This window comes from Ambystoma mexicanum, chromosome 6q (genome assembly GCF_040938575.1).
Source record: "Ambystoma mexicanum isolate Mex_15411 chromosome 6q, UKY_AmexF1_1, whole genome shotgun sequence".
NCBI classification, from domain to species: Eukaryota; Metazoa; Chordata; class Amphibia; order Caudata; family Ambystomatidae; genus Ambystoma; species Ambystoma mexicanum.
The window spans coordinates 1,629,351,903-1,629,379,895 of NC_090937.1; the positions used below are offsets into that span (position 1 = coordinate 1,629,351,903).

Below are 27,993 nucleotides of genomic sequence, written 5' to 3' on the forward strand. Positions count from 1 at the left end.
GCTGGGCCCATAACCCAGAGGTCGATGGATCGAAACCATCCTCTGCTAACTTTTTTCAAATTATGTTTTTGTGTCATGGCATTAGGGCACAAAGAGCTGTAAGTGCCTGGATGCAATGTCATTCCTTGAACTTGCTGCCTCGTTCCACTCTTGCGCTAAATAGGAGAGGGTCCCAGCCCAGCCAACAAAATGTACTGTTCAATCAAACCAAACTTAAAACCAAGCTCCTTTTTTAAGGGGTCCCGGGGAAATGTTGGGCTGACCGGCAAGACCTCATGATGCGAACTGCTTCTGCGTCAAACGCAAGCTTTTTTCATTCCCAGCCAATGACTTATTCTTATTTCTAAGGGCCGCTCCATCAGATAGCCCAGACAGGCAGGCGTTGGTGGTATAGTGGTGAGCATAGCTGCCTTCCAAGCAGTTGACCCGGGTTCGATTCACGGCCAACGCAGATCAAATCTTTAAATTGTTCAAAATGCATTTTTTGGAAATCAGACTCATGCTGAAAGCAAAGCTGACACACTTTTCGTGAAAATCAAAACCCCATCCAGGAAAGGTTCTTGCATCCTAGTTTCTGCAACTGTCTATCGGTGAGGGGATTGAAGCGAGCAGGGCTCCTGGCCCCTCCCCGACAAAGCCCTGACGAAGGCCTGACAAAGGCCTATTCGCCTTGCCCTGACGGGCCTTGGTCCCAGCAGGCCACCGAGCACAGCACCTCAGCCTATTAGAGTGAGGTTTCAGGATCTCTCTCATCCTGTAAACCAACATACTGAAGAAGGTGAAACGTGTGGCTGCGCTCCTCACATGCTGAAGCAGCAGCAGCCCTTTCCCTGAAGCAAAGTTCCTTCATTCCTCCCTCCCATAACCCTTAGCAGGGGATTTATGGTAATTGAGTTGAGTTTCCAAACTGGCCCTTCCTTCCTTCCTTCCCATATCTGCCAGCTCGAGAAGGCTTGTTTTGTTGCCCCTGGGAAGTAAAGTATCTATTTGCGAGAGAGAGAGAATGAGAGAGAGAGACAGAGAGAGAGAGACAGAGAGAGAAGGGGAAGGGGTGTTGGCAGTTAGGGTGTGAGCTAGAGAAATGAGGCCTGTCTGCAAAAGGCCATGGGATGGGAGTGCGTGGTTGCAGGTTGTTTGGCTTTGTAAGGCCTACTGCCTGCTTCACTCGAAACTGGGTCTAGGGTTGTCGGTTTGTAGGCTGTAAAAGCCCAGAAAAGCTCTTGTTCTCCAACCAGCAGAGTGGCGCAGCGGAAGCGTGCTGGGCCCATAACCCAGAGGTCGATGGATCGAAACCATCCTCTGCTAACTTTTTTCAAATTATGTTTTTGTGTCATGGCATTAGGGCACAAAGAGCTGTAAGTGCCTGGATGCAATGTCATTCCTTGAACTTGCTGCCTCGTTCCACTCTTGCGCTAAATAGGAGAGGGTCCCAGCCCAGCCAACAAAATGCACTGTTCAATCAAACCAAACTTAAAACCAAGCTCCTTTTTTAAGGGGTCCCGGGGAAATGTTGGGCTGACCGGCAAGACCTCATGATGCAAACTGCTTCTGCGTCAAACGCAAGCTTTTTTCATTCCCAGCCAATGACTTATTCTTATTTCTAAGGGCCGCTCCATCAGATAGCCCAGACAGGCAGGCGTTGGTGGTATAGTGGTGAGCATAGCTGCCTTCCAAGCAATTGACCCGGGTTCGATTCCCGGCCAACGCAGATCAAATCTTTAAATTGTTCAAAATGCATTTTTTGGAAATCAGACTCATGCTGAAAGCAAAGCTGACACATTTTTCGTGAAAATCAAAACCCCATCCAGGAAAGGTTCTTGCATCCTAGTTTCTGCAACTGTCTATCGGTGAGGGGATTGAAGCGAGCAGGGCTCCTGGCCCCTCCCCGACAAAGCCCTGACGAAGGCCTGACAAAGGCCTATTCGCCTTGCCCTGACGGGCCTTGGTCCCAGCAGGCCACCGAGCACAGCACCTCAGCCTATTAGAGTGAGGTTTCAGGATCTCTCTCATCCTGTAAACCAACATACTGAAGAAGGTGAAACGTGTGGCTGCGCTCCTCACATGCTGAAGCAGCAGCTGCCCTTTCCCTGAAGCAAAGTTCCTTCATTCCTCCCTCCCATAACCCTTAGCAGGGGATTTATGGTAATTGAGTTGAGTTTCCAAACTGGCCCTTCCTTCCTTCCTTCCCATATCTGCCAGCTCGAGAAGGCTTGTTTTGTTGCACCTGGGAAGTAAAGTATCTATTTGCGAGAGAGAGAGAATGAGAGAGAGAGACAGAGAGAGAGAGACAGAGAGAGAAGGGGAAGGGGTGTTGGCAGTTAGGGTGTGAGCTAGAGAAATGAGGCCTGTCTGCAAAAGGCCATGGGATGGGAGTGCGTGGTTGCAGGTTGTTTGGCTTTGTAAGGCCTACTGCCCGCTTCACTCGAAACTGGGTCTAGGGTTGTCGGTTTGTAGGCTGTAAAAGCCCAGAAAAGCTCTTGTTCTCCAACCAGCAGAGTGGCGCTGCGGAAGCGTGCTGGGCCCATAACCCAGAGGTCGATGGATCGAAACCATCCTCTGCTAACTTTTTTCAAATTATGTTTTTGTGTCATGGCATTAGGGCACAAAGAGCTGTAAGTGCCTGGATGCAATGTCATTCCTTGAACTTGCTGCCTCGTTCCACTCTTGCGCTAAATAGGAGAGGGTCCCAGCCCAGCCAACAAAATGCACTGTTCAATCAAACCAAACTTAAAACCAAGCTCCTTTTTTAAGGGGTCCCGGGGAAATGTTGGGCTGACCGGCAAGACCTCATGATGCGAACTGCTTCTGCGTCAAACGCAAGCTTTTTTCATTCCCAGCCAATGACTTATTCTTATTTCTAAGGGCCGCTCCATCAGATAGCCCAGACAGGCAGGCGTTGGTGGTGTAGTGGTGAGCATAGCTGCCTTCCAAGCAGTTGACCCGGGTTCGATTCCCGGCCAACGCAGATCAAATCTTTAAATTGTTCAAAATGCATTTTTTGGAAATCAGACTCATGCTGAAAGCAAAGCTGACACACTTTTCGTGAAAATCAAAACCCCATCCAGGAAAGGTTCTTGCATCCTAGTTTCTGCAACTGTCTATCGGTGAGGGGATTGAAGCGAGCAGGGCTCCTGGCCCCTCCCCGACAAAGCCCTGACGAAGGCCTGACAAAGGCCCATTCGCCTTGCCCTGACGGGCCTTGGTCCCAGCAGGCCACCGAGCACAGCACCTCAGCCTATTAGAGTGAGGTTTCAGGATCTCTCTCATCCTGTAAACCAACATACTGAAGAAGGTGAAACGTGTGGCTGCGCTCCTCACATGCTGAAGCAGCAGCAGCCCTTTCCCTGAAGCAAAGTTCCTTCATTCCTCCCTCCCATAACCCTTAGCAGGGGATTTATGGTAATTGAGTTGAGTTTCCAAACTGGCCCTTCCTTCCTTCCTTCCCATATCTGCCAGCTCGAGAAGGCTTGTTTTGTTGCACCTGGGAAGTAAAGTATCTATTTGCGAGAGAGAGAGAATGAGAGAGAGAGACAGAGAGAGAGAGACAGAGAGAGAAGGGGAAGGGGTGTTGGCAGTTAGGGTGTGAGCTAGAGAAATGAGGCCTGTCTGCAAAAGGCCATGGGATGGGAGTGCGTGGTTGCAGGTTGTTTGGCTTTGTAAGGCCTACTGCCCGCTTCATTCGAAACTGGGTCTAGGGTTGTCGGTTTGTAGGCTGTAAAAGCCCAGAAAAGCTCTTGTTCTCCAACCAGCAGAGTGGCGCAGCGGAAGCGTGCTGGGCCCATAACCCAGAGGTCGATGGATCGAAACCATCCTCTGCTAACTTTTTTCAAATTATGTTTTTGTGTCATGGCATTAGGGCACAAAGAGCTGTAAGTGCCTGGATGCAATGTCATTCCTTGAACTTGCTGCCTCGTTCCACTCTTGCGCTAAATAGGAGAGGGTCCCAGCCCAGCCAACAAAATGTACTGTTCAATCAAACCAAACTTAAAACCAAGCTCCTTTTTTAAGGGGTCCCGGGGAAATGTTGGGCTGACCGGCAAGACCTCATGATGCGAACTGCTTCTGCGTCAAACGCAAGCTTTTTTCATTCCCAGCCAATGACTTATTCTTATTTCTAAGGGCCGCTCCATCAGATAGCCCAGACAGGCAGGCGTTGGTGGTATAGTGGTGAGCATAGCTGCCTTCCAAGCAGTTGACCCGGGTTTGATTCCCGGCCAACGCAGATCAAATCTTTAAATTGTTCAAAATGCATTTTTTGGAAATCAGACTCATGCTGAAAGCAAAGCTGACACACTTTTCGTGAAAATCAAAACCCCATCCAGGAAAGGTTCTTGCATCCTAGTTTCTGCAACTGTCTATCGGTGAGGGGATTGAAGCGAGCAGGGCTCCTGGCCCCTCCCCGACAAAGCCCTGACGAAGGCCTGACAAAGGCCTATTCGCCTTGCCCTGACGGGCCTTGGTCCCAGCAGGCCACCGAGCACAGCACCTCAGCCTATTAGAGTGAGGTTTCAGGATCTCTCTCATCCTGTAAACCAACATACTGAAGAAGGTGAAACGTGTGGCTGCGCTCCTCACATGCTGAAGCAGCAGCAGCCCTTTCCCTGAAGCAAAGTTCCTTCATTCCTCCCTCCCATAACCCTTAGCAGGGGATTTATGGTAATTGAGTTGAGTTTCCAAACTGGCCCTTCCTTCCTTCCTTCCCATATCTGCCAGCTCGAGAAGGCTTGTTTTGTTGCACCTGGGAAGTAAAGTATCTATTTGCGAGAGAGAGAGAATGAGAGAGAGAGACAGAGAGAGAGAGACAGAGAGAGAAGGGGAAGGGGTGTTGGCAGTTAGGGTGTGAGCTAGAGAAATGAGGCCTGTCTGCAAAAGGCCATGGGATGGGAGTGCGTGGTTGCAGGTTGTTTGGCTTTGTAAGGCCTACTGCCCGCTTCACTCGAAACTGGGTCTAGGGTTGTCGGTTTGTAGGCTGTAAAAGCCCAGAAAAGCTCTTGTTCTCCAACCAGCAGAGTGGCGCAGCGGAAGCGTGCTGGGCCCATAACCCAGAGGTCGATGGATCGAAACCATCCTCTGCTAACCTTTTTCAAATTATGTTTTTGTGTCATGGCATTAGGGCACAAAGAGCTGTAAGTGCCTGGATGCAATGTCATTCCTTGAACTTGCTGCCTCGTTCCACTCTTGCGCTAAATAGGAGAGGGTCCCAGCCCAGCCAACAAAATGTACTGTTCAATCAAACCAAACTTAAAACCAAGCTCCTTTTTTAAGGGGTCCCGGGGAAATGTTGGGCTGACCGGCAAGACCTCATGATGCGAACTGCTTCTGCGTCAAACGCAAGCTTTTTTCATTCCCAGCCAATGACTTATTCTTATTTCTAAGGGCCGCTCCATCAGATAGCCCAGACAGGCAGGCGTTGGTGGTATAGTGGTGAGCATAGCTGCCTTCCAAGCAGTTGACCCGGGTTCGATTCCCGGCCAACGCAGATCAAATCTTTAAATTGTTCAAAATGCATTTTTTGGAAATCAGACTCATGCTGAAAGCAAAGCTGACACACTTTTCGTGAAAATCAAAACCCCATCCAGGAAAGGTTCTTGCATCCTAGTTTCTGCAACTGTCTATCGGTGAGGGGATTGAAGCGAGCAGGGCTCCTGGCCCCTCCCCGACAAAGCCCTGACGAAGGCCTGACAAAGGCCTATTCGCCTTGCCCTGACGGGCCTTGGTCCCAGCAGGCCACCGAGCACAGCACCTCAGCCTATTAGAGTGAGGTTTCAGGATCTCTCTCATCCTGTAAACCAACATACTGAAGAAGGTGAAACGTGTGGCTGCGCTCCTCACATGCTGAAGCAGCAGCAGCCCTTTCCCTGAAGCAAAGTTCCTTCATTCCTCCCTCCCATAACCCTTAGCAGGGGATTTATGGTAATTGAGTTGAGTTTCCAAACTGGCCCTTCCTTCCTTCCTTCCCATATCTGCCAGCTCGAGAAGGCTTGTTTTGTTGCACCTGGGAAGTAAAGTATCTATTTGCGAGAGAGAGAGAATGAGAGAGAGAGACAGAGAGAGAGAGACAGAGAGAGAAGGGGAAGGGGTGTTGGCAGTTAGGGTGTGAGCTAGAGAAATGAGGCCTGTCTGCAAAAGGCCATGGGATGGGAGTGCGTGGTTGCAGGTTGTTTGGCTTTGTAAGGCCTACTGCCCGCTTCACTCGAAACTGGGTCTAGGGTTGTCGGTTTGTAGGCTGTAAAAGCCCATAAAAGCTCTTGTTCTCCAACCAGCAGAGTGGCGCAGCGGAAGCGTGCTGGGCCCATAACCCAGAGGTCGATGGATCGAAACCATCCTCTGCTAACTTTTTTCAAATTATGTTTTTGTGTCATGGCATTAGGGCACAAAGAGCTGTAAGTGCCTGGATGCAATGTCATTCCTTGAACTTGCTGCCTCGTTCCACTCTTGCGCTAAATAGGAGAGGGTCCCAGCCCAGCCAACAAAATGTACTGTTCAATCAAACCAAACTTAAAACCAAGCTCCTTTTTTAAGGGGTCCCGGGGAAATGTTGGGCTGACCGGCAAGACCTCATGATGCGAACTGCTTCTGCGTCAAACGCAAGCTTTTTTCATTCCCAGCCAATGACTTATTCTTATTTCTAAGGGCCGCTCCATCAGATAGCCCAGACAGGCAGGCGTTGGTGGTATAGTGGTGAGCATAGCTGCCTTCCAAGCAGTTGACCAACGCAGATCAAATCTTTAAATTGTTCAAAATGCATTTTTTGGAAATCAGACTCATGCTGAAAGCAAAGCTGACACACTTTTCGTGAAAATCAAAACCCCATCCAGGAAAGGTTCTTGCATCCTAGTTTCTGCAACTGTCTATCGGTGAGGGGATTGAAGCGAGCAGGGCTCCTGGCCCCTCCCCGACAAAGCCCTGACGAAGGCCTGACAAAGGCCTATTCGCCTTGCCCTGACGGGCCTTGGTCCCAGCAGGCCACCGAGCACAGCACCTCAGCCTATTAGAGTGAGGTTTCAGGATCTCTCTCATCCTGTAAACCAACATACTGAAGAAGGTGAAACGCGTGGCTGCGCTCCTCACATGCTGAAGCAGCAGCAGCCCTTTCCCTGAAGCAAAGTTCCTTCATTCCTCCCTCCCATAACCCTTAGCAGGGGATTTATGGTAATTGAGTTGAGTTTCCAAACTGGCCCTTCCTTCCTTCCTTCCCATATCTGCCAGCTCGAGAAGGCTTGTTTTGTTGCACCTGGGAAGTAAAGTATCTATTTGCGAGAGAGAGAGAATGAGAGAGAGAGACAGAGAGAGAGAGACAGAGAGAGAAGGGGAAGGGGTGTTGGCAGTTAGGGTGTGAGCTAGAGAAATGAGGCCTGTCTGCAAAAGGCCATGGGATGGGAGTGCGTGGTTGCAGGTTGTTTGGCTTTGTAAGGCCTACTGCCCGCTTCACTCGAAACTGGGTCTAGGGTTGTCGGTTTGTAGGCTGTAAAAGTCCAGAAAAGCTCTTGTTCTCCAACCAGCAGAGTGGCGCAGCGGAAGCGTGCTGGGCCCATAACCCAGAGGTCGATGGATCGAAACCATCCTCTGCTAACTTTTTTCAAATTATGTTTTTGTGTCATGGCATTAGGGCACAAAGAGCTGTAAGTGCCTGGATGCAATGTCATTCCTTGAACTTGCTGCCTCGTTCCACTCTTGCGCTAAATAGGAGAGGGTCCCAGCCCAGCCAACAAAATGTACTGTTCAATCAAACCAAACTTAAAACCAAGCTCCTTTTTTAAGGGGTCCCGGGGAAATGTTGGGCTGACCGGCAAGACCTCATGATGCGAACTGCTTCTGCGTCAAACGCAAGCTTTTTTCATTCCCAGCCAATGACTTATTCTTATTTCTAAGGGCCGCTCCATCAGATAGCCCAGACAGGCAGGCGTTGGTGGTATAGTGGTGAGCATAGCTGCCTTCCAAGCAGTTGACCCAACGCAGATCAAATCTTTAAATTGTTCAAAATGCATTTTTTGGAAATCAGACTCATTCTGAAAGCAAAGCTGACACACTTTTCGTGAAAATCAAAACCCCATCCAGGAAAGGTTCTTGCATCCTAGTTTCTGCAACTGTCTATCGGTGAGGGGATTGAAGCGAGCAGGGCTCCTGGCCCCTCCCCGACAAAGCCCTGACGAAGGCCTGACAAAGGCCTATTCGCCTTGCCCTGACGGGCCTTGGTCCCAGCAGGCCACCGAGCACAGCACCTCAGCCTATTAGAGTGAGGTTTCAGGATCTCTCTCATCCTGTAAACCAACATACTGAAGAAGGTGAAACGTGTGGCTGCGCTCCTCACATGCTGAAGCAGCAGCAGCCCTTTCCCTGAAGCAAAGTTCCTTCATTCCTCCCTCCCATAACCCTTAGCAGGGGATTTATGGTAATTGAGTTGAGTTTCCAAACTGGCCCTTCCTTCCTTCCTTCCCATATCTGCCAGCTCGAGAAGGCTTGTTTTGTTGCCCCTGGGAAGTAAAGTATCTATTTGCGAGAGAGAGAGAATGAGAGAGAGAGACAGAGAGAGAGAGACAGAGAGAGAAGGGGAAGGGGTGTTGGCAGTTAGGGTGTGAGCTAGAGAAATGAGGCCTGTCTGCAAAAGGCCATGGGATGGGAGTGCGTGGTTGCAGGTTGTTTGGCTTTGTAAGGCCTACTGCCCGCTTCACTCGAAACTGGGTCTAGGGTTGTCGGTTTGTAGGCTGTAAAAGCCCATAAAAGCTCTTGTTCTCCAACCAGCAGAGTGGCGCAGCGGAAGCGTGCTGGGCCCATAACCCAGAGGTCGATGGATCGAAACCATCCTCTGCTAACTTTTTTCAAATTATGTTTTTGTGTCATGGCATTAGGGCACAAAGAGCTGTAAGTGCCTGGATGCAATGTCATTCCTTGAACTTGCTGCCTCGTTCCACTCTTGCGCTAAATAGGAGAGGGTCCCAGCCCAGCCAACAAAATGTACTGTTCAATCAAACCAAACTTAAAACCAAGCTCCTTTTTTAAGGGGTCCCGGGGAAATGTTGGGCTGACCGGCAAGACCTCATGATGCGAACTGCTTCTGCGTCAAACGCAAGCTTTTTTCATTCCCAGCCAATGACTTATTCTTATTTCTAAGGGCCGCTCCATCAGATAGCCCAGACAGGCAGGCGTTGGTGGTATAGTGGTGAGCATAGCTGCCTTCCAAGCAGTTGACCCGGGTTCGATTCCCGGCCAACGCAGATCAAATCTTTAAATTGTTCAAAATGCATTTTTTGGAAATCAGACTCATGCTGAAAGCAAAGCTGACACACTTTTCGTGAAAATCAAAACCCCATCCAGGAAAGGTTCTTGCATCCTAGTTTCTGCAACTGTCTATCGGTGAGGGGATTGAAGCGAGCAGGGCTCCTGGCCCCTCCCCGACAAAGCCCTGACAAAGGCCTGACAAAGGCCTATTCGCCTTGCCCTGACGGGCCTTGGTCCCAGCAGGCCACCGAGCACAGCACCTCAGCCTATTAGAGTGAGGTTTCAGGATCTCTCTCATCCTGTAAACCAACATACTGAAGAAGGTGAAACGTGTGGCTGCGCTCCTCACATGCTGAAGCAGCAGCAGCCCTTTCCCTGAAGCAAAGTTCCTTCATTCCTCCCTCCCATAACCCTTAGCAGGGGATTTATGGTAATTGAGTTGAGTTTCCAAACTGGCCCTTCCTTCCTTCCTTCCCATATCTGCCAGCTCGAGAAGGCTTGTTTTGTTGCACCTGGGAAGTAAAGTATCTATTTGCGAGAGAGAGAGAATGAGAGAGAGAGACAGAGAGAGAGAGACAGAGAGAGAAGGGGAAGGGGTGTTGGCAGTTAGGGTGTGAGCTAGAGAAATGAGGCCTGTCTGCAAAAGGCCATGGGATGGGAGTGCGTGGTTGCAGGTTGTTTGGCTTTGTAAGGCCTACTGCCCGCTTCACTCGAAAATGGGTCTAGGGTTGTCGGTTTGTAGGCTGTAAAAGCCCAGAAAAGCTTTTGTTCTCCAACCAGCAGAGTGGCGCAGCGGAAGCGTGCTGGGCCCATAACCCAGAGGTCGATGGATCGAAACCATCCTCTGCTAACTTTTTTCAAATTATGTTTTTGTGTCATGGCATTAGGGCACAAAGAGCTGTAAGTGCCTGGATGCAATGTCATTCCTTGAACTTGCTGTCTCGTTCCACTCTTGCGCTAAATAGGAGAGGGTCCCAGCCCAGCCAACAAAATGTACTGTTCAATCAAACCAAACTTAAAACCAAGCTCCTTTTTTAAGGGGTCCCGGGGAAATGTTGGGCTGACCGGCAAGACCTCATGATGCGAACTGCTTCTGCGTCAAACGCAAGCTTTTTTCATTCCCAGCCAATGACTTATTCTTATTTCTAAGGGCCGCTCCATCAGATAGCCCAGACAGGCAGGCGTTGGTGGTATAGTGGTGAGCATAGCTGCCTTCCAAGCAGTTGACCCGGGTTCGATTCCCGGCCAACGCAGATCAAATCTTTAAATTGTTCAAAATGCATTTTTTGGAAATCAGACTCATGCTGAAAGCAAAGCTGACACACTTTTCGTGAAAATCAAAACCCCATCCAGGAAAGGTTCTTGCATCCTAGTTTCTGCAACTGTCTATCGGTGAGGGGATTGAAGCGAGCAGGGCTCCTGGCCCCTCCCCGACAAAGGCCTGACAAAGGCCGATTCGCCTTGCCCTGACGGGCCAAGGTCCCAGCAGGCCACCGAGCACAGCACCTCAGCCTATTAGAGTGAGGTTTCAGGATCTCTCTCATCCTGTAAACCAACATACTGAAGAAGGTGAAACGTGTGGCTGCGCTCCTCACATGCTGAAGCAGCAGCAGCCCTTTCCCTGAAGCAAAGTTCCTTCATTCCTCCCTCCCATAACCCTTAGCAGGGGATTTATGGTAATTGAGTTGAGTTTCCAAACTGGCCTTTCCTTCCTTCCTTCCCATATCTGCCAGCTCGAGAAGGCTTGTTTTGTTGCACCTGGGAAGTAAAGTATCTATTTGCGAGAGAGAGAGAATGAGAGAGAGAGACAGAGAGAGAGAGACAGAGAGAGAAGGGGAAGGGGTGTTGGCAGTTAGGGTGTGAGCTAGAGAAATGAGGCCTGTCTGCAAAAGGCCATGGGATGGGAGTGCGTGGTTGCAGGTTGTTTGGCTTTGTAAGGCCTACTGCCCGCTTCACTCGAAACTGGGTCTAGGGTTGTCGGTTTGTAGGCTGTAAAAGCCCAGAAAAGCTCTTGATCTCCAACCAGCAGAGTGGCGCAGCGGAAGCGTGCTGGGCCCATAACCCAGAGGTCGATGGATCGAAACCATCCTCTGCTAGCTTTTTTCAAATTATGTTTTTGTGTCATGGCATTAGGGCACAAAGAGCTGTAAGTGCCTGGATGCAATGTCATTCCTTGAACTTGCTGCCTCGTTCCACTCTTGCGCTAAATAGGAGAGGGTCCCAGCCCAGCCAACAAAATGTACTGTTCAATCAAACCAAACTTAAAACCAAGCTCCTTTTTTAAGGGGTCCCGGGGAAATGTTGGGCTGACCGGCAAGACCTCATGATGCGAACTGCTTCTGCGTCAAACGCAAGCTTTTTTCATTCCCAGCCAATGACTTATTCTTATTTCTAAGGGCCGCTCCATCAGATAGCCCAGACAGGCAGGCGTTGGTGGTATAGTGGTGAGCATAGCTGCCTTCCAAGCAGTTGACCCGGGTTCGATTCCCGGCCAACGCAGATCAAATCTTTAAATTGTTCAAAATGCATTTTTTGGAAATCAGACTCATGCTGAAAGCAAAGCTGACACACTTTTCGTGAAAATCAAAACCCCATCCAGGAAAGGTTCTTGCATCCTAGTTTCTGCAACTGTCTATCGGTGAGGGGATTGAAGCGAGCAGGGCTCCTGGCCCCTCCCCGACAAAGCCCTGACGAAGGCCTGACAAAGGCCTATTCGCCTTGCCCTGACGGGCCTTGGTCCCAGCAGGCCACCGAGCACAGCACCTCAGCCTTTTAGAGTGAGGTTTCAGGATCTCTCTCATCCTGTAAACCAACATACTGAAGAAGGTGAAACGTGTGGCTGCGCTCCTCACATGCTGAAGCAGCAGCAGCCCTTTCCCTGAAGCAAAGTTCCTTCATTCCTCCCTCCCATAACCCTTAGCAGGGGATTTATGGTAATTGAGTTGAGTTTCCAAACTGGCCCTTCCTTCCTTCCTTCCCATATCTGCCAGCTCGAGAAGGCTTGTTTTGTTGCACCTGGGAAGTAAAGTATCTATTTGCGAGAGAGAGAGAATGAGAGAGAGAGACAGAGAGAGAGAGACAGAGAGAGAAGGGGAAGGGGTGTTGGCAGTTAGGGTGTGAGCTAGAGAAATGAGGCCTGTCTGCAAAAGGCCATGGGATGGGAGTGCGTGGTTGCAGGTTGTTTGGCTTTGTAAGGCCTACTGCCCGCTTCACTCAAAAATGGGTCTAGGGTTGTCGGTTTGTAGGCTGTAAAAGCCCAGAAAAGCTTTTGTTCTCCAACCAGCAGAGTGGCGCAGCGGAAGCGTGCTGGGCCCATAACCCAGAGGTCGATGGATCGAAACCATCCTCTGCTAACTTTTTTCAAATTATGTTTTTGTGTCATGGCATTAGGGCACAAAGAGCTGTAAGTGCCTGGATGCAATGTCATTCCTTGAACTTGCTGCCTCGTTCCACTCTTGCGCTAAATAGGAGAGGGTCCCAGCCCAGCCAACAAAATGCACTGTTCAATCAAACCAAACTTAAAACCAAGCTCCTTTTTTAAGGGGTCCCGGGGAAATGTTGGGCTGACCGGCAAGACCTCATGATGCGAACTGCTTCTGCGTCAAACGCAAGCTTTTTTCATTCCCAGCCAATGACTTATTCTCATTTCTAAGGGCCGCTCCATCAGATAGCCCAGACAGGCAGGCGTTGGTGGTATAGTGGTGAGCATAGCTGCCTTCCAAGCAGTTGACCCGGGTTCGATTCCCGGCCAACGCAGATCAAATCTTTAAATTGTTCAAAATGCATTTTTTGGAAATCAGACTCATGCGGAAAGCAAAGCTGACACACTTTTCGTGAAAATCAAAACCCCATCCAGGAAAGGTTCTTGCATCCTAGTTTCTGCAACTGTCTATCGGTGAGGGGATTGAAGCGAGCAGGGCTCCTGGCCCCTCCCCGACAAAGCCCTGACGAAGGCCTGACAAAGGCCTATTCGCCTTGCCCTGACGGGCCTTGGTCCCAGCAGGCCACCGAGCACAGCACCTCAGCCTATTAGAGTGAGGTTTCAGGATCTCTCTCATCCTGTAAACCAACATACTGAAGAAGGTGAAACGTGTGGCTGCGCTCCTCACATGCTGAAGCAGCAGCAGCCCTTTCCCTGAAGCAAAGTTCCTTCATTCCTCCCTCCCATAACCCTTAGCAGGGGATTTATGGTAATTGAGTTGAGTTTCCAAACTGGCCCTTCCTTCCTTCCTTCCCATATCTGCCAGCTCGAGAAGGCCTGTTTTGTTGCACCTGGGAAGTAAAGTATCTATTTGCGAGAGAGAGAGAATGAGAGAGAGAGACAGAGAGAGAGAGACAGAGAGAGAAGGGGAAGGGGTGTTGGCAGTTAGGGTGTGAGCTAGAGAAATGAGGCCTGTCTGCAAAAGGCCATGGGATGGGAGTGCGTGGTTGCAGGTTGTTTGGCTTTGTAAGCCTACTGCCCGCTTCACTCGAAAATGGGTCTAGGGTTGTCGGTTTGTAGGCTGTAAAAGCCCAGAAAAGCTTTTGTTCTCCAACCAGCAGAGTGGCGCAGCGGAAGCGTGCTGGGCCCACAACCCAGAGGTCGATGGATCGAAACCATCCTCTGCTAACTTTTTTCAAATTATGTTTTTGTGTCATGGCATTAGGGCACAAAGAGCTGTAAGTGCCTGGATGCAATGTCATTCCTTGAACTTGCTGCCTCGTTCCACTCTTGCGCTAAATAGGAGAGGGTCCCAGCCCAGCCAACAAAATGTACTGTTCAATCAAACCAAACTTAAAACCAAGCTCCTTTTTTAAGGGGTCCCGGGGAAATGTTGGGCTGACCGGCAAGACCTCATGATGCGAACTGCTTCTGCGTCAAACGCAAGCTTTTTTCATTCCCAGCCAATGACTTATTCTTATTTCTAAGGGCCGCTCCATCAGATAGCCCAGACAGGCAGGCGTTGGTGGTATAGTGGTGAGCATAGCTGCCTTCCAAGCAGTTGACCCGGGTTCGATTCCCGGCCAACGCAGATCAAATCTTTAAATTGTTCAAAATGCATTTTTTGGAAATCAGACTCATGCTGAAAGCAAAGCTGACACACTTTTCGTGAAAATCAAAACCCCATCCAGGAAAGGTTCTTGCATCCTAGTTTCTGCAACTGTCTATCGGTGAGGGGATTGAAGCGAGCAGGGCTCCTGGCCCCTCCCCGACAAAGGCCTGACAAAGGCCTATTCGCCTTGCCCTGACGGGCCAAGGTCCCAGCAGGCCACCGAGCACAGCACCTCAGCCTATTCGAGTGAGGTTTCAGGATCTCTCTCATCCTGTAAACCAACATACTGAAGAAGGTGAAACGTGTGGCTGCGCTCCTCACATGCTGAAGCAGCAGCAGCCCTTTCCCTGAAGCAAAGTTCCTAATGAGGCCTGTCTGCAAAAGGCCATGGGATGGGAGTGCGTGGTTGCAGGTTGTTTGGCTTTGTAAGGCCTACTGCCCGCTTCACTCGAAAATGGGTCTAGGGTTGTCGGTTTGTAGGCTGTAAAAGCCCAGAAAAGCTTTTGTTCTCCAACCAGCAGAGTGGCGCAGCGGAAGCGTGTTGGGCCCATAACCCAGAGGTCGATGGATCGAAACCATCCTCTGCTAACTTTTTTCAAATTATGTTTTTGTGTCATGGCATTAGGGCACAAAGAGCTGTAAGTGCCTGGATGCAATGTCATTCCTTGAACTTGCTGCCTCGTTCCACTCTTGCGCTAAATAGGAGAGGGTCCCAGCCCAGCCAACAAAATGTACTGTTCAATCAAACCAAACTTAAAACCAAGCTCCTTTTTTAAGGGGTCCCGGGGAAATGTTGGGCTGACCGGCAAGACCTCATGATGCGAACTGCTTCTGCGTCAAACGCAAGCTTTTTTCATTCCCAGCCAATGACTTATTCTTATTTCTAAGGGCCGCTCCATCAGATAGCCCAGACAGGCAGGCGTTGGTGGTATAGTGGTGAGCATAGCTGCCTTCCAAGCAGTTGACCGGCCAAAGCAGATCAAATCTTTAAATTGTTCAAAATGCATTTTTTGGAAATCAGACTCATGCTGAAAGCAAAGCTGACACACTTTTCGTGAAAATCAAAACCCCATCCAGGAAAGGTTCTTGCATCCTAGTTTCTGCAACTGTCTATCGGTGAGGGGATTGAAGCGAGCAGGGCTCCTGGCCCCTCCCCGACAAAGCCCTGACGAAGGCCTGACAAAGGCCTATTCGCCTTGCCCTGACGGGCCTTGGTCCCAGCAGGCCACCGAGCACAGCACCTCAGCCTATTAGAGTGAGGTTTCAGGATCTCTCTCATCCTGTAAACCAACATACTGAAGAAGGTGAAACGTGTGGCTGCGCTCCTCACATGCTGAAGCAGCAGCAGCCCTTTCCCTGAAGCAAAGTTCCTTCATTCCTCCCTCCCATAACCCTTAGCAGGGGATTTATGGTAATTGAGTTGAGTTTCCAAACTGGCCCTTCCTTCCTTCCTTCCCATATCTGCCAGCTCGAGAAGGCTTGTTTTGTTGCACCTGGGAAGTAAAGTATCTATTTGCGAGAGAGAGAGAATGAGAGAGAGAGACAGAGAGAGAGAGACAGAGAGAGAAGGGGAAGGGGTGTTGGCAGTTAGGGTGTGAGCTAGAGAAATGAGGCCTGTCTGCAAAAGGCCATGGGATGGGAGTGCGTGGTTGCAGGTTGTTTGGCTTTGTAAGGCCTACTGCCCGCTTCACTCAAAAATGGGTCTAGGGTTGTCGGTTTGTAGGCTGTAAAAGCCCAGAAAAGCTTTTGTTCTCCAACCAGCAGAGTGGCGCAGCGGAAGCGTGCTGGGCCCATAACCCAGAGGTCGATGGATCGAAACCATCCTCTGCTAACTTTTTTCAAATTATGTTTTTGTGTCATGGCATTAGGGCACAAAGAGCTGTAAGTGCCTGGATGCAATGTCATTCCTTGAACTTGCTGCCTCGTTCCACTCTTGCGCTAAATAGGAGAGGGTCCCAGCCCAGCCAACAAAATGCACTGTTCAATCAAACCAAACTTAAAACCAAGCTCCTTTTTTAAGGGGTCCCGGGGAAATGTTGGGCTGACCGGCAAGACCTCATGATGCGAACTGCTTCTGCGTCAAACGCAAGCTTTTTTCATTCCCAGCCAATGACTTATTCTTATTTCTAAGGGCTGCTCCATCAGATAGCCCAGACAGGCAGGCGTTGGTGGTATAGTGGTGAGCATAGCTGCCTTCCAAGCAGTTGACCCGGGTTCGATTCCCGGCCAACGCAGATCAAATCTTTAAATTGTTCAAAATGCATTTTTTGGAAATCAGACTCATGCTGAAAGCAAAGCTGACACACTTTTCGTGAAAATCAAAACCCCATCCAGGAAAGGTTCTTGCATCCTAGTTTCTGCAACTGTCTATCGGTGAGGGGATTGAAGCGAGCAGGGCTCCTGGCCCCTCCCCGACAAAGCCCTGACGAAGGCCTGACAAAGGCCTATTCGCCTTGCCCTGACGGGCCTTGGTCCCAGCAGGCCACCGAGCACAGCACCTCAGCCTATTAGAGTGAGGTTTCAGGATCTCTCTCATCCTGTAAACCAACATACTGAAGAAGGTGAAACGTGTGGCTGCGCTCCTCACATGCTGAAGCAGCAGCAGCCCTTTCCCTGAAGCAAAGTTCGTTCATTCCTCCCTCCCATAACCCTTAGCAGGGGATTTATGGTAATTGAGTTGAGTTTCCAAACTGGCCCTTCCTTCCTTCCTTCCCATATCTGCCAGCTCGAGAAGGCTTGTTTTGTTGCACCTGGGAAGTAAAGTATCTATTTGCGAGAGAGAGAGAATGAGAGAGAGAGACAGAGAGAGAGAGACAGAGAGAGAAGGGGAAGGGGTGTTGGCAGTTAGGGTGTGAGCTAGAGAAATGAGGCCTGTCTGCAAAAGGCCATGGGATGGGAGTGCGTGGTTGCAGGTTGTTTGGCTTTGTAAGGCCCACTGCCCGCTTCACTCGAAACTGGGTCTAGGGTTGTCGGTTTGTAGGCTGTAAAAGCCCATAAAAGCTCTTGTTCTCCAACCAGCAGAGTGGCGCAGCGGAAGCGTGCTGGGCCCATAACCCAGAGGTCGATGGATCGAAACCATCCTCTGCTAAGTTTTTTCAAATTATGTTTTTGTGTCATGGCATTAGGGCACAAAGAGCTGTAAGTGCCTGGATGCAATGTCATTCCTTGAACTTGCTGCCTCGTTCCACTCTTGCGCTAAATAGGAGAGGGTCCCAGCACAGCCAACAAAATGTACTGTTCAATCAAACCAAACTTAAAACCAAGCTCCTTTTTTAAGGGGTCCCGGGGAAATCTTTAAATTGTTCAAAATGCGTTTTTTGGAAATCAGACTCATGCTGAAAGCAAAGCTGACACACTTTTCGTGAAAATCAAAACCCCATCCAGGAAAGGTTCTTGCATCCTAGTTTCTGCAACTGTCTATCGGTGAGGGGATTGAAGCGAGCAGGGCTCCTGGCCCCTCCCCGACAAAGGCCTGACAAAGGCCTATTCGCCTTGCCCTGACGGGCCTTGGTCCCAGCAGGCCACCGAGCACAGCACCTCAGCCTATTAGAGTGAGGTTTCAGGATCTCTCTCATCCTGTAAACCAACATACTGAAGAAGGTGAAACGTGTGGCTGCGCTCCTCACATGCTGAAGCAGCAGCAGCCCTTTCCCTGAAGCAAAGTTCCTTCATTCCTCCCTCCCATAACCCTTAGCAGGGGATTTATGGTAATTGAGTTGAGTTTCCAAACTGGCCCTTCCTTCCTTCCTTCCCATATCTGCCAGCTCGAGAAGGCTTGTTTTGTTGCACCTGGGAAGTAAAGTATCTATTTGCGAGAGAGAGAGAATGAGAGAGAGAGACAGAGAGAGAGAGACAGAGAGAGAAGGGGAAGGGGTGTTGGCAGTTAGGGTGTGAGCTAGAGAAATGAGGCCTGTCTGCAAAAGGCCATGGGATGGGAGTGCGTGGTTGCAGGTTGTTTGGCTTTGTAAGGCCTACTGCCCGCTTCACTCGAAACTGGGTCTAGGGTTGTCGGTTTGTAGGCTGTAAAAGCCCAGAAAAGCTCTTGTTCTCCAACCAGCAGAGTGGTGCAGCGGAAGCGTGCTGGGCCCATAACCCAGAGGTCGATGGATCGAAACCATCCTCTGCTAACTTTTTTCAAATTATGTTTTTGTGTCATGGCATTAGGGCACAAAGAGCTGTAAGTGCCTGGATGCAATGTCATTCCTTGAACTTGCTGCCTCGTTCCACTCTTGCGCTAAATAGGAGAGGCTCCCAGCCCAGCCAACAAAATGTACTGTTCAATCAAACCAAACTTAAAACCAAGCTCCTTTTTTAAGGGGTCCCGGGGAAATGTTGGGCTGACCGGCAAGACCTCATGATGCGAACTGCTTCTGCGTCAAACGCAAGCTTTTTTCATTCCCAGCCAATGACTTATTCTTATTTCTAAGGGCCGCTCCATCAGATAGCCCAGACAGGCAGGCGTTGGTGGTATAGTGGTGAGCATAGCTGCCTTCCAAGCAGTTGACCCGGGTTGAGGGGATTGAAGCGAGCAGGGCTCCTGGCCCCTCCCCGACAAAGCCCTGACGAAGGCCTGACAAAGGCCTATTCGCCTTGCCCTGACGGGCCTTGGTCCCAGCAGGCCACCGAGCACAGCACCTCAGCCTATTAGAGTGAGGTTTCAGGATCTCTCTCATCCTGTAAACCAACATACTGAAGAAGGTGAAACGTGTGGCTGCGCTCCTCACATGCTGAAGCAGCAGCAGCCCTTTCCCTGAAGCAAAGTTCCTTCATTCCTCCCTCCCATAACCCTTAGCAGGGGATTTATGGTAATTGAGTTGAGTTTCCAAACTGGCCCTTCCTTCCTTCCTTCCCATATCTGCCAGCTCGAGAAGGCTTGTTTTGTTGCACCTGGGAAGTAAAGTATCTATTTGCGAGAGAGAGAGAATGAGAGAGAGAGACAGAGAGAGAGAGACAGAGAGAGAAGGGGAAGGGGTGTTGGCAGTTAGGGTGTGAGCTAGAGAAATGAGGCCTGTCTGCAAAAGGCCATGGGATGGGAGTGCGTGGTTGCAGGTTGTTTGGCTTTGTAAGGCCTACTGCCCGCTTCACTCGAAAATGGGTCTAGGGTTGTCGGTTTGTAGGCTGTAAAAGCCCAGAAAAGCTTTTGTTCTCCAACCAGCAGAGTGGCGCAGCGGAAGCGTGCTGGGCCCATAACCCAGAGGTCGATGGATCGAAACCATCCTCTGCTAACTTTTTTCAAATTATGTTTTTGTGTCATGGCATTAGGGCACAAAGAGCTGTAAGTGCCTGGATGCAATGTCATTCCTTGAACTTGCTGCCTCGTTCCACTCTTGCGCTAAATAGGAGAGGGTCCCAGCCCAGCCAACAAAATGTACTGTTCAATCAAACCAAACTTAAAACCAAGCTCCTTTTTTAAGGGGTCCCGGGGAAATGTTGGGCTGACCGGCAAGACCTCATGATGCGAACTGCTTCTGCATCAAACGCAAGCTTTTTTCATTCCCAGCCAATGACTTATTCTTATTTCTAAGGGCCGCTCCATCAGATAGCCCAGACAGGCAGGCGTTGGTGGTATAGTGGTGAGCATAGCTGCCTTCCAAGCAGTTGACCCCGGTTCGATTCCCGGCTGTTAGGGAGAATTCTCTGTTTAGGCTGAATTTCCCTACCTAGTGAGTCCCCCAGCAGCTTTGCTGGATTTCTGGGGTTTAATTTTTTTCTCCTGCCAAGAGTGAGACTCTTTTTCCCTCACTCTTGGACATGTTGAAGTGTGTTTTCTTGGTTAAACCTTGTGTTGAATGGGCTATGGGGTCTCTTACTCCATAGGGCCTCATGTATTTTTGTGATGTGGGTCACACAGCACCCTCTGTGCCGTGACCCAGGGGTGTCCTAGGGACTCCCCAACATAGACTCCATACCCTGGGACTGACTACTGTCTCCCAGGGCATGTAAAGTCACCAAAGACTTTGCTAGTCTTGAATCCTGAACAGAACCAGTACAAACCATCATATTGTGGACGTACTGGCTGGGGCAATTCGATTGCCCCAGGGTCTGTTAGTCGAGGGGGCACGTCTCCGTCCCCCCTGATCGAGTTTTGGCTGGTGGCAGTGGAAACTACTTTTTATATTCGACCGCGAATATTTCCCTATGGGATTTCCCATTGTTTTAGGCTAACACATTTAATTATTTATTTACGGTAGCCTTAAACATACCGCCGGTTTATATATTTATTTTTATAACTCCGGTTGGGACTTTTTGCCAAAACTTGATTCTAAAATGGCGTTGGTGTTCGCCTCTGTAACTCTGACCCAAAGTGGAGCCCTTTGTTCCACTTTTGGCGGGCTTCTCCACAGAAGCCCTCCAAAGTGGTGCCACTCTGTCTGGGGTACTTAGGAGGGGTGGAGGGGGATTTAGGCACCCTGGACTGAGTTACCTTGGTAACTCAAGTCGCACTCCGTCCTGATTGGCCCAAGTGGTGAGCCGCCCGGCTCACCACTTAGCATGGTTGAGTGACAGCTAGGCTGGGTGAATGGGGGTTTGCTGCATAAAAGCAGGGCTTTGGGGACTGGGACTTCAGAAGTCGCCACAGGACCAAGAATCCGACGAGGGAAGAGCTGAGCCGACCTGCTTCGACGACACCACCCGGTGGAGCCCTGCTGAACCGTCTCACCACTTTTTCCCGACGACCGAGGAGAACTCTTAACGGAGTGGCTCCTTCCCTTGACTGGTGGGGACAACCAGTTTTCGCCTTCTTTCCGTTCTTTGAGGTATCTCGTGGCCGCCTTGCCTGTGCCAAGCACCCCGGCAACCGGAATACCACACTTTACCCCCATACCGCGAAAGTCGGCACCAACCCTTTAACCGGAGGACTCCGCGGCTGGTTTCTTCCCGGGCAGTGCAACGACCCTCTTCTTCTGCTCTTCAGCGAGAACTTCTTCTCCCCTGACCGACGTCGAGCCCTGCTGCCACTGCCTGGAACAACTGCCACCGCTGGAGGATCCTTTCCGCTTAAGGTACTGTGTTCTGCCTGGCTTCCCTTGCTACCGACTGTACGGGGTAGATTTAGTCCCCGGCTTTCGAACCTGGGAGTGCCTGGGACACTTTGGCTAAACTTTCTGAGCCACTCTAACCTCTTTTTGACTCTTTGCAAGACTTTGAATCTCTAACTAACAGTGTGATCTTGGGCACATTTTCGCTCCGGCTACTCTAAGAGTGGGCCCTGCCTAGTGACTTTTGCTCACCTGTGACTTTATTCTTCTTTAAGCCTATTGCAAGTGCTCTGGACCTTAGAGTGGTGTGTCTAACCCATTTCTGCTTTTTCTCCCCCTTTCTTGGAAACTACTAGAGTGTCATCTAACGTTAAGCACTCACCTCTGTTTTAATTAAGTGGTGTTTACTTAGAGTTGTCTAGATAGGAGAAAGGATTGAATCTACTTTCATTATAACTGTGTTGAAGTGCTTTTACTATATTTTTGCTAGAGTGTTTTTAACTTATGTGTATTTTAAATAAATAACTATATACTTTTGAAACCAAGCTCTGGTCAGTGTTTGCTTGTGCTATTGTGTTTTGGTACATATTGTGTATACTTTACATACTGCCTAACTCTTCTTGAGAGAAGTCTGACTGCTCAGCCACAGCTACCAGGTAAATCTGGGTGGTACAGACTGCTACCAAAGGGGTTTACTGCTCTACCTGTAGTCTTAAATCTTTTGCAGTGTTCCCCAAGGGAACTGCACAGGTTTCTGCCTAACACTGGTGTACAGCGGTGGGATTTGTATTGAGTATACATTTTATTGTGCTTTAGATACCTTAGTGCAACTAACCACAAAGCTTAGCACTGAAAAAGTAAATCCTCTAACATGTCAGTTATAGAAAGCTATAGTCAAGAGTCCCTTGCAGCCAAAACTGCTGATTGTTTAAGAGTGCTCTGTAAACATAAGGATCTCCTGACTAAGGGCAAGAAAATGGAGCTGATTGAAAGATTGTTAGCTAACCAAAGTCTGGGTGATGGTTCAGAGGAACCTATCACTCCAGCAACTGTAGATGACAGTATTGAAGTTAACATGGAGCAAAATGTTGATGATTCTGAGGAAGAGTCAGAAGAGGAGGGTGAGGCTGTTGTGACTGTCCCCCCTAGGCCTCTGCCTGCTCTACCTGCTGTACCTACTGGACCTTTACCAGGTCCCACATTTAGTCCTCAGTACTTTGAACTAGCGAAAATGAAACTAGAATTGGAGTATAAGAAACTTAATGCTCAAACTGACAAGGAACTAAGGCTAAGGGAAATGGAGCTCAAGTATGACTTAGAAATGAAGAAATTATCTGTTGAGAATGTTTCTCTCTCTGGCTCCTCTAGAAGTTCCAGTCCTAAAAGACCCCGGATGCCTAAAGAATTGATTGGTATGTATGAGCCTAAGTTGGATGTGTTGGATTGGTTGTCTCTGTTTGAATATAATCATGGGCTCCAGAACATCACAGGAAATGACTTACTCACCTGGTTGTTCTCTAGGCTTCCCCCTGTTGCAACTGATGTGGTAATGGAGATGGGGGAGGAGGATAGGAAGGACTATGAATGTGTGAAACTAGCTTTGATAGCTAGGTTTGGGAAGACCCCTTCCCAGTATCTTAAGAGGTTTAGGAGCCTCAAAAAGCATGATGGTACCCCTTGGGCTACCTGGGTGAGTGAATGTTTGAAAAACTTAGAGGGATGGATTAAGGGTTACAAGGTGAACACTTATGAGGGGATGAGAAATCTCTTTATGTTGGAGTCAATTTATGATGCCTGCTCTCCTGAGCTCAGACAGCACTTGGCTGATTCACAGGAATTGGATCCTAGGAAGCTAGCTAAGGCTGCTGACTTGTGGGTTGCCAACAGGGCCACTCACAAGGATTCTGGGGTAACTCAGAAGAAGGATGGGGAGAAACAGCCTAAAAAGGACCCCAAAGAGAATTCTAATACCTCCCATACCCAAGAGGGCCACAAACAACCAAATAACCAGGGTAAGCCCCAGGGTAAACCGAATCAGGCTAGTGTACCTTCTGGCCACAAGCCAGAAGGAGGTCAGAGCAAGCCACCCTTCCAGAGAGCATTTGGACAATGCTATGTCTGTCAGGGTACTGACCATATCAAAGGAGATCCCAAGTGCAAGGGTAAACCTGCAGGGATCAGCACAGTCTCCTTAGCCTTCACTCCTGAGGATGAAGTACAGATGGCTAGTGCCCACTTTGAACTCTTTGCTGAAGAACCCTTGGGTCTTCAAGCAACTGTAAACTTAGAGCCTATGGGTCTGGTTAGTCCCCAGAATAGGGTTGTGTATAACTCCCTACCTGTTAACTCTAAGGTGTATTATGTGGACAGTGTTCTTGTCAATGGCCAGGATACTCCTGCCAGGAGAGACACTGGGGCCAGCAGAACAGTAGTGGATGAAAGCTTCTTTCAACCTGAGGATGTGGCCAAAGCACCCAAAGGTCCCACTAAGATGTCTGGAGGCCCTGTCCAAATGGTTCCTATCCTACCAGCCCTCATTCAGTGTAACAACATGACAGTGAGGATCCCTGTCAGTGTTCAGACTGAGGTACCTGGGAAGGTCCTGTTAGGGAATGACCTAAGAACTCTAGGAGTAGTGTCACATACCCCCAGGCCTCCCAGTATGGAGAAGCAGAACTTAACCAAATTGGCTAGACAGGCTACCTTGAAGGACCCTTCTAAGCCTGTGGGACCCTCTACTGAGAACCCCACTACAAGCCCTGGTGTTAGTAAGTTGACCTCTAACCCAGGCACATTTCAGGATAGTATGCTAGGAACATGGGCGCCCCAACCAAGCTCCATCATTGTTCCCCTAGTCTCAGAGTCTCTGACTCCCCCTGCTTCTGAGGAAGAGGTGGATAGACCAACTAGGCCCCTATCTGGACCTGAGAGAACTGGTAATTCTCAGTGCTGGTGGAAAACCAGAAAAGAAAAGTCTAAGGCCAAAAACCTTCAGACTGTTGGACCTTCTACTGAAGACCCCAACTCAAATCCTAATATTAGGGGGGAAACTCCTAAAATAGGTAAGGGTAGATCTAAGAGGAAGGGGAAGCAGGTACATTGCCTAACCCCAACCCCTCCAACCAAGAGGCCTAAGACCCAACCTGCTCCCACAAGAGAGGTGGTGAGGAACCTTGGAGGCCCCTCTAGATCTAAGGGAATCCTTTATAAGGACCCCTTCAAAAAGCCTAACCTAGGTTCAGAAGTTGTACCAACTTCTGAGGGACTGGTCAACCAGATCCCCTATAACAAAAAGACTGATGTTCCTCAAAGGGTCTGTAGGTCCGTTAGCTTGCAGAAGAAAACCTTTGAGCTCTCCATTGAACCTAGGTCAGGGTGTCACCATCAAAATGCTGATGGACTCTCTAGGATGTATATCATCGACTAGAGGTATGAGGTTCATCCAGGAGTGGATTAAATCCTCCTGTCCCTTAGTCTGGGGGGGGCGAGTGTTAGGGAGAATTCTCTGTTTAGGCTGAATTTCCCTACCTAGTGAGTCCCCCAGCAGCTTTGCTGGATTTCTGGGGTTTAATTTTTTTCTCCTGCCAAGAGTGAGACTCTTTTTCCCTCACTCTTGGACATGTTGAAGTGTGTTTTCTTGGTTAAACCTTGTGTTGAATGGGCTATGGGGTCTCTTACTCCATAGGGCCTCATGTATTTTTGTGATGTGGGTCACACAGCACCCTCTGTGCCGTGACCCAGGGGTGTCCTAGGGACTCCCCAACATAGACTCCATACCCTGGGACTGACTACTGTCTCCCAGGGCATGTAAAGTCACCAAAGACTTTGCTAGTCTTGAATCCTGAACAGAACCAGTACAAACCATCATATTGTGGACGTACTGGCTGGGGCAATTCGATTGCCCCAGGGTCTGTTAGTCGAGGGGGCACGTCTCCGTCCCCCCTGATCGAGTTTTGGCTGGTGGCAGTGGAAACTACTTTTTATATTCGACCGCGAATATTTCCCTATGGGATTTCCCATTGTTTTAGGCTAACACATTTAATTATTTATTTACGGTAGCCTTAAACATACCGCCGGTTTATATATTTATTTTTATAACTCCGGTTGGGACTTTTTGCCAAAACTTGATTCTAAAATGGCGTTGGTGTTCGCCTCTGTAACTCTGACCCAAAGTGGAGCCCTTTGTTCCACTTTTGGCGGGCTTCTCCACAGAAGCCCTCCAAAGTGGTGCCACTCTGTCTGGGGTACTTAGGAGGGGTGGAGGGGGATTTAGGCACCCTGGACTGAGTTACCTTGGTAACTCAAGTCGCACTCCGTCCTGATTGGCCCAAGTGGTGAGCCGCCCGGCTCACCACTTAGCATGGTTGAGTGACAGCTAGGCTGGGTGAATGGGGGTTTGCTGCATAAAAGCAGGGCTTTGGGGACTGGGACTTCAGAAGTCGCCACAGGACCAAGAATCCGACGAGGGAAGAGCTGAGCCGACCTGCTTCGACGACACCACCCGGTGGAGCCCTGCTGAACCGTCTCACCACTTTTTCCCGACGACCGAGGAGAACTCTTAACGGAGTGGCTCCTTCCCTTGACTGGTGGGGACAACCAGTTTTCGCCTTCTTTCCGTTCTTTGAGGTATCTCGTGGCCGCCTTGCCTGTGCCAAGCACCCCGGCAACCGGAATACCACACTTTACCCCCATACCGCGAAAGTCGGCACCAACCCTTTAACCGGAGGACTCCGCGGCTGGTTTCTTCCCGGGCAGTGCAACGACCCTCTTCTTCTGCTCTTCAGCGAGAACTTCTTCTCCCCTGACCGACGTCGAGCCCTGCTGCCACTGCCTGGAACAACTGCCACCGCTGGAGGATCCTTTCCGCTTAAGGTACTGTGTTCTGCCTGGCTTCCCTTGCTACCGACTGTACGGGGTAGATTTAGTCCCCGGCTTTCGAACCTGGGAGTGCCTGGGACACTTTGGCTAAACTTTCTGAGCCACTCTAACCTCTTTTTGACTCTTTGCAAGACTTTGAATCTCTAACTAACAGTGTGATCTTGGGCACATTTTCGCTCCGGCTACTCTAAGAGTGGGCCCTGCCTAGTGACTTTTGCTCACCTGTGACTTTATTCTTCTTTAAGCCTATTGCAAGTGCTCTGGACCTTAGAGTGGTGTGTCTAACCCATTTCTGCTTTTTCTCCCCCTTTCTTGGAAACTACTAGAGTGTCATCTAACGTTAAGCACTCACCTCTGTTTTAATTAAGTGGTGTTTACTTAGAGTTGTCTAGATAGGAGAAAGGATTGAATCTACTTTCATTATAACTGTGTTGAAGTGCTTTTACTATATTTTTGCTAGAGTGTTTTTAACTTATGTGTATTTTAAATAAATAACTATATACTTTTGAAACCAAGCTCTGGTCAGTGTTTGCTTGTGCTATTGTGTTTTGGTACATATTGTGTATACTTTACATACTGCCTAACTCTTCTTGAGAGAAGTCTGACTGCTCAGCCACAGCTACCAGGTAAATCTGGGTGGTACAGACTGCTACCAAAGGGGTTTACTGCTCTACCTGTAGTCTTAAATCTTTTGCAGTGTTCCCCAAGGGAACTGCACAGGTTTCTGCCTAACACCGGCCAAAGCAGATCAAATCTTTAAATTGTTCAAAATGCATTTTTTGGAAATCAGACTCATGCTGAAAGCAAAGCTGACACACTTTTCGTGAAAATCAAAACCCCATCCAGGAAAGGTTCTTGCATCCTAGTTTCTGCAACTGTCTATCGGTGAGGGGATTGAAGCGAGCAGGGCTCCTGGCCCCTCCCCGACAAAGGCCTGACAAAGGCCTATTCGCCTTGCCCTGACGGGCCAAGGTCCCAGCAGGCCACCGAGCACAGCACCTCAGCCTATTAGAGTGAGGTTTCAGGATCTCTCTCATCCTGTAAACCAACATACTGAAGAAGGTGAAACGTGTGGCTGCGCTCCTCACATGCTGAAGCAGCAGCAGCCCTTTCCCTGAAGCAAAGTTCCTTCATTCCTCCCTCCCATAACCCTTAGCAGGGGATTTATGGTAATTGAGTTGAGTTTCCAAACTGGCCCTTCCTTCCTTCCTTCCCATATCTGCCAGCTCGAGAAGGCTTGTTTTGTTGCACCTGGGAAGTAAAGTATCTATTTGCGAGAGAGAGAGAATGAGAGAGAGAGACAGAGAGAGAGAGACAGAGAGAGAAGGGGAAGGGGTGTTGGCAGTTAGGGTGTGAGCTAGAGAAATGAGGCCTGTCTGCAAAAGGCCATGGGATGGGAGTGCGTGGTTGCAGGTTGTTTGGCTTTGTAAGGCCTACTGCCCGCTTCACTCGAAAATGGGTCTAGGGTTGTCGGTTTGTAGGCTGTAAAAGCCCAGAAAAGCTTTTGTTCTCCAACCAGCAGAGTGGCGCAGCGGAAGCGTGCTGGGCCCATAACCCAGAGGTCGATGGATCGAAACCATCCTCTGCTAACTTTTTTCAAATTATGTTTTTGTGTCATGGCATTAGGGCACAAAGAGCTGTAAGTGCCTGGATGCAATGTCATTCCTTGAACTTGCTGCCTCGTTCCACTCTTGCGCTAAATAGGAGAGGGTCCCAGCCCAGCCAACAAAATGTACTGTTCAATCAAACCAAACTTAAAACCAAGCTCCTTTTTTAAGGGGTCCCGGGGAAATGTTGGGCTGACCGGCAAGACCTCATGATGCGAACTGCTTCTGCGTCAAACGCAATCTTTTTTCATCCCAGCCAATGACTTATTCTTATTT

The 27,993-nt window shown here is 49.4% G+C and overlaps 8 non-coding genes across 8 annotated transcripts; all 8 read left to right on the forward strand.

Moving 5' to 3' along the window:
- Window positions 1-2,893: 2,893 nt before the first annotated feature.
- TRNAG-UCC (transfer RNA glycine (anticodon UCC)) lies at window positions 2,894-2,965 on the forward strand. The gene has a single exon. It is a non-coding gene; the product is annotated as a tRNA-Gly (tRNA).
- A 2,442-nt stretch (window positions 2,966-5,407) lies between these two features.
- On the forward strand, window positions 5,408-5,479 carry TRNAG-UCC (transfer RNA glycine (anticodon UCC)). Its single transcript has one exon. It is a non-coding gene; the product is annotated as a tRNA-Gly (tRNA).
- Window positions 5,480-9,143: 3,664 nt separating this feature from the next.
- Window positions 9,144-9,215, forward strand: TRNAG-UCC (transfer RNA glycine (anticodon UCC)). Its single transcript has one exon. It is a non-coding gene; the product is annotated as a tRNA-Gly (tRNA).
- A 1,185-nt stretch (window positions 9,216-10,400) lies between these two features.
- On the forward strand, window positions 10,401-10,472 carry TRNAG-UCC (transfer RNA glycine (anticodon UCC)). Its single transcript has one exon. It is a non-coding gene; the product is annotated as a tRNA-Gly (tRNA).
- Window positions 10,473-11,646: 1,174 nt separating this feature from the next.
- Window positions 11,647-11,718, forward strand: TRNAG-UCC (transfer RNA glycine (anticodon UCC)). Its single transcript has one exon. It is a non-coding gene; the product is annotated as a tRNA-Gly (tRNA).
- Window positions 11,719-12,903: 1,185 nt separating this feature from the next.
- Window positions 12,904-12,975, forward strand: TRNAG-UCC (transfer RNA glycine (anticodon UCC)). The gene has a single exon. It is a non-coding gene; the product is annotated as a tRNA-Gly (tRNA).
- A 1,184-nt stretch (window positions 12,976-14,159) lies between these two features.
- On the forward strand, window positions 14,160-14,231 carry TRNAG-UCC (transfer RNA glycine (anticodon UCC)). Its single transcript has one exon. It is a non-coding gene; the product is annotated as a tRNA-Gly (tRNA).
- Window positions 14,232-16,414: 2,183 nt separating this feature from the next.
- TRNAG-UCC (transfer RNA glycine (anticodon UCC)) lies at window positions 16,415-16,486 on the forward strand. The gene has a single exon. It is a non-coding gene; the product is annotated as a tRNA-Gly (tRNA).
- Window positions 16,487-27,993: the final 11,507 nt, after the last annotated feature.